The sequence below is a fragment of the Pelodiscus sinensis genome, chromosome 9 (genome assembly GCF_052426305.1).
Source record: "Pelodiscus sinensis isolate ZL-2025 chromosome 9, ASM5242630v1, whole genome shotgun sequence".
NCBI lineage: Eukaryota > Metazoa > Chordata > Testudines > Trionychidae > Pelodiscus > Pelodiscus sinensis.
In genome coordinates this window covers 52779427-52793309 of record NC_143060.1, presented here as the reverse complement: position 1 = coordinate 52793309, position 13883 = coordinate 52779427, and positions in this window count along the sequence as shown.

Here is a 13883-nt window from a genome sequence, read left to right as displayed (position 1 = left end):
GGCAGAGCCGGAAAGGGGAAGCAAGGGGAAGAAGGGTGAGGGGAAGCTCAGGGCTCAGGAGTGGGGGTCTTCAGTCCACATGTCTCCTACCATGGCAGGTGCGGGGCCCTCACCGTCCGGGGGGATGGGGAGGAGGGTGCAAAGGTTGAGGAGGAAGAGGTGTGGGGGTCAGGAGTGGGAGGAGGAATAGTAGCTGGGGAGGGGGGCAGCAAGCGCAGGACCAGCACGAAGCAGCATGCTCTGCAGCAGGATCTGCAGGTTTGAGCACATGGAATGGTCTTGAGCAAGCTACTCCCAGTGGAGCTGCAGGTCCTCCTGCATCCAGGCCTCGATGGTGCAGTGCAGGGCTCACAGGGCCCCCGGGTGCTGGTCCCAGTATCCCTGCCACGTGGTGGTGGTCCTGCTGAGGCCGCGGGTGCAGGCACTTGTCCCGGGTGGGGTGGTGCGCCCTTCATGAGCAGTTGGTGCAGCCGTAGAGAAAGAAGAGAAGTGGTCAGTTCTCCCTGGAGACATAGTGGATGATGCCCAGCCCCACCCCGCGAGATGAGGGCGACTGTGCCCTGAACCGTCAGAGCTGATGTGCTTGCACAGAGGCCATAGTCAGGATGTCTGGCTATCCCCAGGACTGGGAGCTGCCCCAAGACCACACCCATGCTCCTGTGCTGTGTATAGTGCCGGGGCAGGGTGGAGGGGAGATGTCCCCTGCCTCTGTGTAGAGGGGGCGTGTGAAGGGAGAGCATCCTGCTGGGTCCTGCCCCGGGGTTGGGAGCATGTCAGGTCTCTTCACACACGTGTGTGCCTATTGGGCCACGGTCCCTGGGTGTCTCACAGTTGGAGCCACCTGCCCAAGTGTGGCATGGCACGTGCTTGCACATGCACGGGTGGCTGCGTGATCCGTGGGAGGCATGGGCCACGTGCACGGTCCCTGGTCTCCCTTCCTGCTTCCCCACCGGGTAGGAAACAGTGCTCTACCTTTTTTTTTTTTTTGCGGAAAAGCAGACACGCTCTTTCAGAAGCCCTATCTTCCTCCTTCCATGATGAAGAAGAGCTCTCCCAAAAGAGGAGTATTTCCAAAATTTGGCCCAGTGTAGACGGGACAAATTTCGGAAAAGCCTCTTCCAACAAAACTACCAGAAAAAGGTACTCAAATTGTGAAGCTTAATTTGCGTACCTTTTTCCAATAAAACATTGTAGTCTAGACGTAACCTCAGGGTGTATCTGCACAAGAGGGCTTAAGTCGAAATAAATTACACAAATTGAGCTACATCAATTGTGTAGCTTATTTCAAAATTGGAAGCATCTACACAGCGCTTATTTAGAAATAGAGCACTCTTTCTCTGACTTTCCTTACTCCTTGTACAACGAGGGTTACAGGAGTCCGAGTAAGAAGTCTTCCAGCTTGACAGTATTTTGACATTATTTCAGAATAATGTGTAGACGCAAATTAAGTTGTGTAGATGCAGATTAAGTTGTTTTGAAATAAAACTAGTTATTTTGAAATAATGTTGCTGTGTAGACGTACTCTTGCACATTTACATTCAATATTTTTCTCCTATTAAAATTTGCCTAATATTTGACCTACTGAGATTCTAATACGACCTGATTGGAAAGTGTGTGGAAAAACTTTTGAACAAATTCACTAGAAAACTTCTTACTCTCCTGTTACAATATTATTTGTAGGACTATATTAAATGCTATCAAAACTAAAATTTAAATAGAAAGATTAAGATTGAATCTTAGTGTAAAACTTATAATTTATTTGAAACGTGAAAGTGATTTAATATGTGGCGGACTTTTTTCCATTTTAAAACAACCTTGGGGAAATCAGATATCAATACTTGTATTAATGTAGCATAAAGATCTCTAACATTATTCCTTTTCTGGAGACCTGATTCAGAGCCTATGGTATTTAACAGGAATCTTTCCAATGAGGCTTGGATCATAATTTGGGGGCATTGAAGAGTTATACTTGGGAGACAGTACAGGTATTCCACTCCCCACCTCCTATGCACACAACTAGTACTGCAATTTCGTGAAGAAGGAACCGTTACTTCCATTTACCTGTCCTTTCATGGCCACCTTAGGATAATTTGCAGTATACAGGTGTAAGGAAGTGATCAGTACTTTGTAATTTTCTCATCTGTCACTAATACTTCCTCTTTAGTCATACACAGCATCTTTTATTTTTTCAAAGAAAAAAGATCTTGTGCATGTACTTTTATGTTTGACAATTTTAAGTGGTTGACTACACACCACATAATATACAGGATGAGCAGCATTAACAAATAACTGTTACCATAATATTTTTCACCTTTTCATTCCCTGACTCCTCAATGGTTAATGTTGAAACATTACATAAAAGTTAGGTGTTTTATATAGTATACAAGACTGGGGGCTCATCTAGACTGCATTTCTCTCTCAAAAGAGGAATACAAATGAAGCAGAGTGAAAATTCAAATGAAGCACAGATTTACAAATCTCACACTTCATTTGCATAATCGTGTCCAAGTGTTTTTTGAAAAAAGATTTAAAAAAAAAAACCAGGCTTCTTTCGAAAAAACCCACCCTTTTTTTTAAAGAACCCGTACTCCTGAAAAAAAGAGGTGTATGGATTCTTTTGAAAACCCCTTTTTCGAAGGAGGTTGAAAAACTCTTTTTCTAAAATGCATTCGGATGCGATTATGGAAATTAAGAGTGAGATTTGTAAATCCGTACTTCATTTGAATTTTCGCTCTGCTTCATTTCCATTCCTCTTTCGAGAGAGGAATGCAGTCTAGACGTAGCCTGGATCAGGGAATCCAATTCTCTTGCAAAGTGGGGGGGGAGACAGCTTTGTGCTCATGGAAGAGGCGAGGCATTGGGGAGAATGGGCATGGCCGGTGACAGCCAGCCCTCAGCACTAACTGGAGCCCATGTTGTGGCACTTTGGTGGTGAGTTATAGTGCCCTGGGCTCCAGGTGCTGCTGCTGCCACTGACATAGAAGGGGGGCAATGGTTGGCAGCCCTGGGACCCTTTGAATCATTGGACCCTGGGCCAGTTGCCCCCTTTACCTCTACCTGTTGGCAGGCCTGAACTGCCCAGACTAGGTAGGCCAAGATTTTATTTTTTTTAAATGTCTTCGGTCTTCACCAGAAACATAAGTCATGTCAAACTTCCCTTCCCCTCCTCCACATTGGGTAAAGATCTTTTTAAGGGTATGTCTAGACAGCAGGACTATTTCAGGATACCGGAGATATCTGAAATAGCTACTCTGTGGCTTTTAAGCATGCCTTTTATTTCGAAATGCATATTTCATTTTGAGTTTAGGGTGCTGTGTAGATGCACCCTCTGTGTGTATTTCTCCAACAAGGTATATAGATAGAATGATAGCCCCTAGCCCCTAGACCACCAGTGGGACCAGCCACACTGCTGAGGCTGAAACAGTATGGTTAACAGCCCTCCCAGCCCTTGGTCTGGCAAACTCTCTTCTTCAGAACCCATCAGTTGGACCAGGGAGGTCCAGCCTGTACTGGAAAAATACCAAAAGAAAAATCATGGAAACACTGACTATTTGTTTTAGCTTATTTCTACAAGTAACTGCTAATGAAAAAAAAAATGTTTACATGATCTAAAATGATGGTATTATTCTGAACAACCTACAGTAATTGAAAATTAATCTCTGTTCTGATCAGGACTGAATAAATTATTCATGCTGGGATTTGCATTTTGCCTATAAAATATCTCAGTATAGATAAAACCAGTCCATTAATGTGTAAAATATAAAACCATTTTTACAGGCCTGTTGTCCTTTTCTTTATTCTGACTTTTCCTTACCATACAATGTTTGTGGAAATAGCTAGCAAACCTATAGTTCCGTTAGCATTTTAAATATTTGCCCTCTATCACAAAGTATTTCACTGATATGTGTATGAATCATCGAGAAATATGCAAATAGCAAGAAATTGCTTTAAAGGGTTTATTGTGATTATCTTCATGAAGCAATGTCCTAAGGCAGATAGATTCCTGGAGGAGTGATGATTTACAGATTACAGTCTTCTGCCATGTTATTAAATTAATTTCCATGTGAATTAGGGCCCACGGCAATTATTATGTTAACAAACGTTGCTAATTACATTTTGCTGTGTTAATTATATTAGATTTGGTATTTTTATACTAAAATCTGTATATTGCCAATACTATACAAATAATGCAGGAAATTTCTATATTACTGTCAAGTCATGTTTAGAATTTGTTGCTGAACAAATACAGATAAGTATAAGTAAAATAAGAACTGGAAGTTGTTAATAGTTTACTTTATAGTATTAAGTTGTAAACTATTGACTTGAAGCCAGTTTAGACTTGATCAACATAAATGATCTCCACCTAAGGAAGACATATGACAAAGATTGTGATCTCTGAGTGACAGAACTACTGTACCCTATACAATACCAGCGATAGACATCTTTTGTAATGTAAGATGCTTTGGATAGGAGCAGAGGCAATAACGAAGTATCAGTCTTGCTTGATCCCTCTCTGGATTAATGTCTGAATATTTTTATCCCAATATTTTCAGCTCTAAACTTTCAATGAGATTGTGGGGAAATAGTCAAACATTTTGTTTTAGTTTTTGTGACCGTGAACAGAATTTGTTCCCTAAGAGGGGCTCATTTATCTGGCCCCATTGTTCTGTGTCCACCCTCATTTCATCCTGACACACTGCCCTCATGAATCCTTTCATCCATCCTGAACTCTTTAAGAAGTGTGGTTCCACTAGACTGGGGTCAGAGTGTTTGGCATGTTCAATCACTTCTACTCTCAGAGGGTACGTCTACACTACAACGTTAATTCGAACTAACTTAGTTCGAATTAGTTAATTCGAACTAAGCTAATTCGAACTAACGGATCCAGACTAAAAAAATAGTTCGAATTAGCGTTTTGCTAATTCGAACTAGCATGTCCACATTAAGTGGACCCTGAACCGGAGTTAAGGATGGCCGGAAGCAGTGCCAACAGGGCATCAGAGGAGGACTTAGAGCGTGGAGATGCTGTCTCAGGCTAGCCGAGGGCTGTGCTTAAAGGGTCCCGACCCCCACCCCGGACAGACAGTTCTCGGGTGCCCCGCTTGCAAAGCAGTTCTGGCTTGGAGTGCCCGGACTACCCGCACTGGGCACATCACAGCACTCGGCCATCAGACCGGCTGCACTTGCCGCAGGCTGCCATCTGGGAAGAGGCGGCAATTGGGGGGCTGCAGGAGAGCTTCCACCCCCAGAAGCCCGCAGAGCCAGCCCAGTCCTCCCCATCGGGGGCGCGTACCCCATTCCTCCCTCCCCTCCTTCCACTTATCCTTCCCTAGCCCCCCTTCTTATTGATGTACAAAATAAAGGACAATTGTGTTCAAAAATGGAATCTGTCTTTATTGAACAAAACTGAGGGAGTCCGGGAAAAGGAGGTGGGAGAGGGGAAGAGAGAGGGTGGGAGAGGGGAGGGCAACTAAAATGATGAGGGGTTGGGAACAGGTCCCATATGAAGAGAGGCTAAAGAGACTGGGACTTTTCAGCTTAGAAAAGAGGAGACGGAGGGGGGACAGGATAGAGGTCTCTAAAAGCAGGAGTTGGGTGGAGGGGGTGCATACAGAAAAGTTCTTCATTAGTTCCCATAAAGAATTACTAGAGGACACCAAAGGAAAGGAATGGGTAGCAGGCTTCAAACTAGTAACAGAAAGTTGTTCTTCAGAAAGCAAAGAATCAACCTGTGGAACTCCTTGCTGCAGGAGGCTGTGAAGGCTAGAACTGGAACAGAGTTTAAAGGGAAGTGAGATCAAGTCATGGAGGCTGGGTCCATGGAGTGGTATTAGCCAGGGGGTAGGAGTGGTGTCCCTGCCCAAAGTTTGTGGAAGGCTGGAGAGGGATGGCACGAGACAAATGGCTTGGTCACTGTCTTCGGTCCATCTCCTCCAGGGTCCCTAGGGTTGGTCGCTGTCGGCAGACAGGCTACTGGGCTAGATGGACCTTTGGTCTGACCCATGACGGCCATTGTAAGCTCAGGGCTCAGGGTCGGGGGTCTCAGTGGACCACCTTGATTTTCATGCACTCCTGCTCCTGGGTGGCCAGGCTGGCAGATCTCCTGCCCTAGACGGCCACTTTCCTGTGCCTAGTGCAGAGATCGTGGACAAGTTCCACGATGTCCGCACTAGCCCAGGCGGGTGCCCGCCTCTTGTGGTCCCGGGCAAGCTCCCAGGAGCCGCCAGCCTGGTCCCGGGAAGAGGGGGAGGGCTGGGGGGCATCGGGTGGCTGGCTCGAGCTGTGCCAGGTGCAGGGTCTGCTGGCTGGGTGCTGGCAGGCTTGCACCTGGCACGGGCATTGTAGCCAGCCTGTGCCCCTTTAAGGTGTCCGGGGCCGGGAGGGGGGCAATAGAGTTTCCCTGGTGTTGGCCAGAGTGGCCACCAGGGAAAGCTGGGGAGGGCTAGTCTCCCATTAGTTCGAATTAAGGGGCTACACACCCCTTAATTCGAACTAGCTAGTTCGAACTAGGCTTAATCCTCGCAAAATGAGGTTTTCCTAGTTCGAACTAAGCACTCCGCCAGTTTGAATTAAGTTCGAACTAGCGGAGCACTAGTGTAGCGCCTATGAAAGTTAGTTCGAACTAACATCCGTTAGTTTGAACTAACTCTGTAGTGTAGACATACCCGGAGTGTGGCACCTGGTGTTTCCAAAGTTAAGTTGCTCTAGCTCATCCCTGACAGGTGTCTGTCTAATCTGGTCTTAAATAGCTCCAGTGATGGAGATTCTACAATCTCACTAGGCAATTTAACCACCCTGACGAGCAGGAATTTTTTCCTGATGGCCAACCTAAACCTCCCTTGCTGCAATTTGAGCCCATTGTTTCTCATCCGAACCTCAGAGGCCAAGCAGAACAATTTTTCTTCCTCTTCCTTATGATACTCTTTTAGGGTATGTCTACACTACAAAGTTAATTCAAAATAACAGTAGGTATTTCGAATTAACTTTAATAGCATCTACACAGGCAAACCACTATTTTGATATAAATTCGAAATAATGGAGCCCTTATTTTGAATTTGGTAAATCTAATTCTATAAGGAGTAACACCAAATTCGAAATAGCTATTTCGAATTAAGTGCTGTGTAGACAGTTAATTAGAAATAGGAGGCCTCCAGCCCTTCCCAGGGAACCCTGGTGGCCACTCTGGGCACAACCAGAAAAACATACTCTCCTCTCCCCCAGCCCCGGAGCCATTAGAGGGGTAGACCCTGGCCACAGTGCCTGTGCCAGCTCCAAGCCTGCCAGCCCAGAGCCAGCAGTGGCCACCGAGGCCCCTGACCCAGTGGCCCCAAGACATGAGCCAGCAAACCACTGGCAGCCAGCCCTCCACCACTCCCAGGAGCAATCTGCCAGCTCCCAGGAGCCTGACAGGGGCTAAAGAAGGTGGGCACCTTCCTGGTCCAGGGTGGAGATCATGGACCTTATTCAGGTTGCAGGGGGATGCCCTCAGCTTCCATGATCTCAGCCCTAGATGGAGGAACACAGCCGTCTATGGTAGGATAGCTGCCAGCCTGGCCACCAAAGGCCACATGCGAACCCAGGACTAGGTTTGCATGAAAATCAGGTTGGTCTTGTGAGACCCCCAACCCTGAGCCCTGAGCTTCCCCTCCCCCTTCTTCCCCTTGCTTTCCCCTTCCAGCTCCCTCCTCCCAGGTTTCCCCCTCCCCTCTCCCACCTCCTTTTCCCCAGAGGTTCATTCCCTGCCCCCCAGTTTTGTTCAATAAACCCAGTTTCTATTTTTGAACATACTTGTCTTTTATTTGATATCAGGAAGGGAGGCTAGGGAAGGGGTAAGTGAGGGAGGAATGGGGCACCAGCCCCCGGTGGGAAGGACCAGGGAGGCTCTGAGGGCTCCTCCGGGTGGATGCTTTCCCTTAGGGCCTCCTGGATCCTGACAACCCCCCGATGGACCCCCGGATGGCAGCCTGCAGCAAGTGCAACTGGTCTGATGGCAACAACCCCACGAGACACAGGGGCAGCTCTGGCTCCATGTGACCGAGTGCTGTGGTGTCCCGAGTGCAGGCACTCAGAGCACTCCAAGATAGGACTGCTTTGCTGTCCCACACACTAAGTCCCAACCTGATGCCCTGCCGGCACTGCTTCCGGCCAGCCTTAACTTTGGTTCAGGGTCCACTCAGTGTGGACATGCTATTTTGAAATAGTTTTTGTGTATAGATGTGTTATTTCGAATTAGCTTAATTCAAATTAACTATTTCAAATTAAGTAATTCGAAATAGTGTTGTAGTATAGACATACCCTTAGATACTTGAAAGCTGCTCTCATGTCCCTTTTCAATCTTCTCTTTTCCAAGGTAAACAAGGCCAATTTCTTCAGCCTTGCCTCATATCTCATGTTCTCTAGACCTTTCATCATTTGTGTGGATCTTCTCCGGACTTTCTCCAGTTTCTCCACATTTCCTGAAATGTGGCGCCCAGAACTTGACATGATACTCCAGCTGGGGCCTAATGTAGATGGCTCATTCCTTGCCTAGGGGACATGAGACTGGGCGGGTTAATTTCTAATCCTCCTGTTTATTCTTTTCCTAAGCCAGGAGGGCACAGTAGTTCTGATGGGGGCTCTGCAGGAAGGCGGCCCGCATTGCCCCCTGCCTGAAAACTTGTGCAGGTATTAAACAGCTGTCCAGCCCACCCTAGGGGTGACTGCATTTCAGCGTACCTGAAGCAACACTGCACCAGCAGTGGACAGGAGAATGGCTCCCGGGCATGGCTTGCTCATGACTGCTTCAGTCCCATTGATGGGCCTCAGCCTCTTTCCTTCCATTCCCCTGCTTTGCAATGGGGCTGTAGACTCTCTGGGAGATGGATGGAGGCAGGCAGAGGTGTCTCCCTGCAGCAGATGTAGACACATCTCTGTATTAATCATTCTCTCATTGAATGATTCCTTTTACATGGAAACTTTGTATTACATCTTGGTAAAATAGTCCCTAGGACAAGTGAGGTAAAGACTGTCCCTGTGGGGTGAATAAGGTGGGAATGGATAAGGTGGAAGGTGAGCACCTCTGGGCAGTTGCAAAGGTTGGAGAGGGGATGGAAGCCAGCTCCAAGATCAGTGAGCCCTGGGAAGTGGGCCCATTGAAAGGAGACTGGACTTGTGGATGCCTTGGGGGTCTGCAGCAAGGGCCTGCTTTGGGAAGCCCCCTCTTTGGAGGTGAATGTGGCAGCACCGAGACACCAACCAAAATCAGGCACCACAGACACTAACTGCAGATTCATGGAACGGCTCTCACAGATCTTGCACATGCATAAGATGATAGATCTGCAAGAGGAGGGGCAGTGGCGTAGTGAGGTGGCTGGAGAGGTCAGTTGCCCCTTGGAGAAAAATAATATAAAATGTAGTTAAAAATAGATGTCACACATTTTTAAAAGTAATACCATATCTCCTGCCTTTTGTCTATTTTTGTCTCTTTAGGCCCCCAGTTAAAATGTTCAAAAGCACTTGAGTGACTAAAGTCATTTTTGAAAATTGGACTTGGAAATCTAAGCTCAGATTTTCAAAGGTAATTAAGCTCCTAAAGAGACAGTTGCCAACTTGGATCTTCAAAGATATCTATCTGATCTTTACACACCTTTGAAAATCTGGTCATAAGTGTCCTAGTCAGTTCTGAACGTGAGATGTAGGGGCCTTCAGGTTTTTTTTTTTTTAATTTGAACATTTATCTATACTAATTCTCCTCCTTTCTCTTTCACTATCCAACAAATGCATGGATCAAAATTATAGGTGCTTTGTGAATATGCTGACTTGAGAGTGGAAAGATTTCATATTGTCATGTATGATTCCTGGTAACCCATCTCAAATATGAAAAACTAGATTGATAACTGTTCATATCAGGAGCTGTTGAATTCAGTTCACCATTTGCAGTATCTCATTAGGATGTTTAGTGGAGAAATTATTGGTTTTTTTTGTATTTATACTGTGGGCAAAGCATGGGCTCACAAGAATTCCTCCATTGTTTTACCATGAGTCTCAAAATATTTGGTGTTTTTCTAAAGGCCTGGAGTTAATTGATTATGTAGGAATCTCAGCTTTCATTTAAAAAAAGTTCTCTATACTTCTGGGGCTTACAGCTAAGGAGGAAAGCTATAAAACATGAACCCTAAATATTCAAGAAACAAAGGCCAATACAAATCCAACGTTTTATTTTTAAAAATTCTTATGATTTATAGACCATTTGTGTAGGCGTTCCTTGTGATTTTTGGGTTGGCAATACTGCTCTTTGATTGGTGAATTTAGAGAGATCTCTCCCTTCTGTTTCCCTTTACACCCTCCTTTTTTGTCACAGGGCATCAGAGAATCATAGAGACAATGGAGAGTTGGGTGAGTCCATGACTACAGTTAATGACTGGTCAGGGTGACTAACTATTATCAGCCAGTGGTTTGAATGAGCTATCCACTGCCATCTGTTAATCAAATGTAGGAAAAGGCTTCACGAGCAGACCTTATTTATAAAGACAACCTACTTTTCCACAGAGATCAGTAGACACACTTGTTGTGTCAAGGTGACCAATTTTGGCTCTTTTGGGTTGAAATTCACTTAAGACTTGGAGCTGGGAGAATGAAATGTTGTTATCCATATTGTATGATTAAAAGGTTAAGGACCTGAACTTAATATGACCTGGCTTAGGGTTTGCCTTAATTTGAACATGAAGCAGAGGATAGTGAGTCACATCTAACTGAACATCACAGAAGATGGAAACAGGTTTTATTTCTGGTGGTGAAGAGTCTATTTGGGAGTCCTCAATTATATCTGACACTTTACATCCAGGGTGCATCTAGACTGGCAAGATTTGCGCAAAAACTTGCCAGCTGTCTACACTGGCCGCTTGAATTTGCGCAAGAGCACTGATATTCTAATTTAAGAATTCAGTGCTTCTTGCGCAAATATTTTGATGCTCCCGCTCAGGGATAAGCCCTCTTGTGCAAGAATATTGTGCAGGAGGGCCAGTGTAGACAGGCACCTTAATTTTTTGCACAAGAAAGCCTGATGGCTAAAATGGCCATCGAAGCTTTCTTGCGCAAAAGTGCGTCTATACTGGGCATGGATGCTTTTGCGCAAACACACTTTTTGTGCAAAAGCATCCATGCCAATCTAGATGCTCTTTTGTGGAAATACTTTTAACAGAAAAACTTTTCAGTTAAAAGTATTTCTGCAAAATCATGCCAGTCTAGACATAGCCCCAGTGTTTAAAGGCAGAGCTGATTAGAATCAATTGAGAGTCCTTGTCTTGTCTCAGTGATCGCTTGAGCAAAAATCATTGAAAAAATCTTGTGTAGACTGACCTTGGACTCAACATGCAGGCAATGTGTTGAAGAGTAGTGGAAAGGAGGCAATGGTGGTGAGGTACCATGTTACCTAGTGAAATCATTGATGCTGAAATCACTAATGACTGGTATTTGACCACAGAACTGACACTTTCTTAACAAAGACTCCATTTTTGCTATCTAAAAAGTAAATCAATGTAACAGAAAACTGCAACGCTCTCTGGTAACTTTTTAAAAATCAAACTTTAAACTTTATTGAAAAAATGGGATAGTTTGCAATTGAACATATTTGATCTACATTTAAGGCAACTGATTTAATTTTGTATGAAATATTGCATAATAAAGGATGGCATTTTTTTTAATGTTCAACTATTTTGATATACATTTTAATCAGATTTACGTCTGATGTGATATTTGTGTGTGGTTGTGGTTTGTTGTGTGTGTGTGTGTGTGTGTGTTTTTTCTCAACAAAAAATTCTGGGGGGGGGGAGGCGCCAAAACGGTTTGAATTGGGCCCTGCACTTCCTAAAGCCGTCCCTGCTTATGTTCTTATGACTAGGTTGGGCTGCCAGGACCCCTGCCAGCCCTCAATCCCTGGCCTGAGCTGCTGAGATTGCTGCCATGGCCAGAAGAGACGCCGAGCCCTCCAGGACCCCTGCTGGGCCCCAAAGACTGGACAAGTCCACCTGGGCTCCTGCCTGAGCCAGAACCCATGGACACCTTGCCAGCCTCTCTGTCACCAGCGTACCCCGAGGAGCAGTGTCCAGTCTTTGGGGCCCAGCAGGGGTCCTGGAGGGCTCGGCGTCTCTTCTGGCCCGGGCTTCATTTGCAAGTGTGGTATGCCTACATTACCCCGCTAGTTCGAACTAGCGGGGTAGTGTAGACATACCCCCCCTTCCTTTCCCTTCTCCTCTGCCCCCGCCCTTTCTGCTTCCCCTTTCCCTTTCCCTTCCCCTTTCCCTTCCCCTTCCCCTTCCCCTTCCTCTTCCCCTTCCCTACCTTCTGCCTTCCAAGTTGCGGGGCAGGAGTCTGCGCTCAGGCCCCAGAGGCCAAACCCGGAGGCAGCCCCACAACATGCCTCCGAAGAGTTTTAAAATCCTGGGCCATGATGTCACCTCACACCCAGGTGTCCTGCCCACCCACCTGCAATGCTATGTATGGAATCAGCCGCAGCAGCCTGCAAAGGGGAGCCGGGCATGGCAGGGACGGTCCGGGGCTGAGAGGAATGCTCTGGGGGCGGGGTGGGAGGATGTGCGGGAGGCCAGAAGGGGGGGTCCAGGGCCTGCTCCAGGTAAAGTTGGGGGAGAGACCCAGCTCCACATATTGGTGGAGCAGGGCCCCCGGCTCTGTAACTCTCTGGCACTTCCGGGTTCTGGGGCACGGGGCTTCCTTAGGCGTGGGGCCCAATTCAGCTGAATCAGCTTAAGGCTGGCCCTGAACATAAGAACATAAGAATGGCCATACTGGGTCAGACCAAAGGTCCATCCAGCCCAGTAGCCTGTCTGCCAACAGTGGCCAATGCCAAGTCCTCTCATTGGGCGCAATGCAGCCAAACCCTTTGCTGCAGGAGCTGGAGTCAGGCATCTGGCCTGTTCAGCTGCCAGGCTCTGACTGATCTCTCAGCTCTTATACTCCTAGTCACACCCTCCGGCTTCCCGTGAGTGGCGCTAGGTGAGGCTGGACCTGCCCACCAAGGGATCATAGAAGGCCCCTCCTCTTCTGGGTCAGAGGGAGACCATGTTGCTCTCCCAGACTCATTACAATCTCTTATTCAAAAGAGTCCACCATCAGAAATAAATGGCATGTACTGAACCAGTTGTCCAGTTAATTGATTCTCTAACTGGTTTGCTATCTAGAAGACTGTCAATCTGACAACTTTATTAAGCTTTTCTTTGTGTATAATACAATTTTAAAGCTAAGCTGCTGGACCCTAAAAAGCTCAACAATAACATCACATGTCCAAGTGAATGCTCTAAAGGGCAGCACTAGCTAGCAATTCTATTAATGATTATTCCTTTAGCATCATAATTGTGCCTGGAATTATACAGGCAAATAACCTTGTGAAGACAATGTACTAAGGAGAGGACAATTTAAATTGTTTCAACATTCATGAGGGATGTGGACAAGCTTGCTATGGGGAGAGGTGGATAAGTGCTTCATGGATAAGATACAGTAATATGTTAATTAATGGGATAAGAAATAATTTTTCCATTAATATGTTCTTTCTTAAAGTTTCTTCCCCCTACCTTTTATTACTTTCAGTCAAGGGAGGGGGCAGTATGATGCAGGCACTAAAATATAATAGGGGGGTTTTAGGCCTTTTGATAAAATTGAGTCTTATCATATGGTCATTTAAGTACTTACGTACCTACTGGTAATCCATCTGTTTTGTGTTTGCTGGAAGAACTAAACATTCACTCAGCACAGTTTCAAGAATTAGCTATATTATCATTGCTATGGACACTCAGGATTTATTACCCTGTTATCATGTTGCTTGTCTATTAACCTCTGAGGTAATAACCAGCTAGGTAATTAGAAGACAAAGGGAAAAACCACTAATTCAC